The sequence below is a fragment of the Ochotona princeps genome, chromosome 2 (assembly GCF_030435755.1).
Source record: "Ochotona princeps isolate mOchPri1 chromosome 2, mOchPri1.hap1, whole genome shotgun sequence".
In the NCBI taxonomy this organism is placed as follows: Eukaryota; Metazoa; Chordata; class Mammalia; order Lagomorpha; family Ochotonidae; genus Ochotona; species Ochotona princeps.
The window spans coordinates 72,975,529-72,978,451 of NC_080833.1; positions in this window are offsets into that span (position 1 = coordinate 72,975,529).

Genomic DNA, 2,923 nt, shown 5'->3' on the forward strand with positions numbered 1-2,923 from the left:
GTTAACATCAAAACTGTATTTGAATGCATTGTATTTATACATATTACACAGATAGAATATTTACATGATAGACACAAATTATTTTGTAATACTCATTTTTGGAGGGTAAATTACAGAATCCCTAGGCTTTGGTTATGGAAAACCAATAAAAGTTGCTCTTGATGGTAACCCTGTTAAAATGCAAGGACAAAGTTAAAGTCAAGAAATGGGTAATTTATTGAAGTGGATAAAGGGGGATAGGTTTAGTGGTATCACTGTCTATATGAGGCAATTGTTCAGTTACTTTGATTAATTTTTCTTTTCTCCTTATCTGTATAGAACAGATTGCTTGTTTATGAGTGAAGATCAAGTTGCATTTTATCTAGGAAGCCCTGATCGTAAAGTTATTTGCCTTTTACTTTTTGGATAACTATCCCACAGCTAATTCCATTATTGCACAAAGAGATCTTTCTTCAACATAGGAAATAACTTTAAAATATTGATATTATCCTTGTCCCTTCACAATGGTGTTATAACAAAGGCCTATTGAATTTATTGTTTATCAAAGTAGCTTTCTCAGTTTCTGCCTTGAGAAGTATAGGATGAAAATGTTAGAACTCTCCTAAGGCTTTGAGTAAAGAATAGAGAACATTGTTCCGTGCTTATTTTACTAATATATGACTCATTTAGTTTTGTTCATTTTCAGCCAAAGAAGTCAGGTGAAGAGACCCATATAGAAATTATTAGCTGATTTTGTGTTGTGTTAAATAAAGTCTAGAAATCCTTTTATAGTTAAGAGCTATTTACCAAGAGCAATAGAATGTTTAAACACAGGTGCAATGACATAAAAACCCTCTTTCATCTAGTTTTACTTCTAATTTTTAAAAAAGATTTTTTTAGAAAGATCGTTCAGTTTCAGAGACCTTAAGACTTTTTTGAAGAAATGTAAATAATTGCATAAAATAAATCTCAATTTTATGACAACAGCCAATTAAGAGAAAAAATTTGATCATGCTTTTGGGGAGGGAAATGTGGGGAACCTGTACAAAAAGAAAGGGACCATATAAAACCTGAGTGAGACTTGAAGCAGTGATGGGAAGAAAGCCAGCAACATACACCTTGCTCAGACTTCCTCTTCAAACTTTACACTACAGCTATGGTGAACCTGCCTGCTTTACCCTCTGAGTCTCACAGTGTCTACATCTTCACAGAAGGGAACTGAACAAATGACAAAAGTAGAAACACACTATGTGACAGTAATATATCCACCTTTGTGTTCAAAATATAATATGTGTAAATATAATGTTTACATATGAGGTGAATAAAATGTTAAAATTGTTAAATCTATGTACTTTTTGTACTCTTTTTTGTACTTTTATGTATTACTTGAAATCCTTTCAGATACAAAGACAAAAAAAAATAGAAACAGAAGAATAGGACCAAAAACAATGAGGTTTGAAGCATTGGTCACTAGAGGGATATTACATGACTAGTCATATCACTGAAGGTTTGACTCACGATTACAAGAGGAGGAAAGGGAGAGTAACATAGGCAATCACTATTATCGTCAAGGGTCAGAACAGATATTCAGAAGGCAGAATTTTTTTCTGAAAGTTGGAGTGATATCTCATCATATATATTTTTTTCCTGTCTAAGGGATTACATCTTAATGACAGCGATACAAGAGTCAGGTGTAGGGGATTTCTAAGGGTGGCTGATATGTGAAGCCTGTGCACTGAGCTGTTGCTTTTAAGCAAGCACAGTCTAGTGCCCCCAGAGTACCTTGGTGCTTTCATGCTAATACTAGAAAATCAGCCAAAGATTATATTTGCCTTTTGTTATAATGTAATTATTCTTGGAAGAGTTGATCCCTAGACAGGACATGAACTTAAAAGTCAATGTAACATTCTATTGTACTAACAGTGAAATTCCTCACTTTAAACTCAGAGTGCTTCTGCTAACATTTATACCTCTGAACAAATATAAAACACAACACTTGAGAGCCATGGGCATCGACAAAAGACAAAGACACTGGAACAGTTATGACTTAAGAAAGTGAAAAAACTCAGGTAAGATTCACATTTAATGAGGTTTTCCACTTGGGCCTCTCCCCATTTTGCATGAGAATCTTGGGTAGGTTGCAAGCAGAGAACAGCAGTGTTCCTAGGCAGACAAGTCAGAAGCATGAGTTCTGAGAAATCAGAAATTTAGGAAGCAAATTGAAAAAGCAAGAAACCACTGAGAGGATAGTCCCAAAATCTCATCCCCCAGTCCTCGTGTGTGTCTTCCATTGCAAAGAAATTTGGTGGAAAATAAGATCCATGAGGCTAAAACAACAAAAGGTGTCTGCGCCTGCCTAGTTCCAGGGTGAGAGAGTGTAAGGTTCAACACCACCTATGTCAGGAGGGCTTGGGAAACACACTGGTGTTATAGTTTGGATGACAGATTGGATGTTCACCAAAGGTCCAGATATTGGGGGCTTGCTTCCCCAAATCTTGGGTCAGTAGTTACTATATCAGTAGTAAAGGTCAATGGATTGAAAACAGAGGCTTGATATACTTACAATGTATATGGATGGTGGGTCCGATGGGAGATCGTTAAGTAACTAGGTCATATCTTTGAAAGGTAGTTCTGATGAAAGGGTGGGTTATGAAAGTTGAGTTGCATGTAGCTTCTTTCTGCTTCCTGACTTACCATGTGATCATCCCCCTGCTTGCCTTCCTCCATCCAACATTCTCAGCAAGCATCAGATGAATGGGGCTGCCCAGTCTTGGACACCGAACCTTCAGAACTCTGACCCAAAATAAAATTTCTTCCTTCATGGGTAGGTGTTTCTTTCTTCTTCACAGGTGTTTTACTCATAGTAATAGAAATTAAGAGGTATACTTGGTTTTCTGTTGAAATGATCAAAGGAAAACACTAACAATGAGGGTTTATGTCAGCT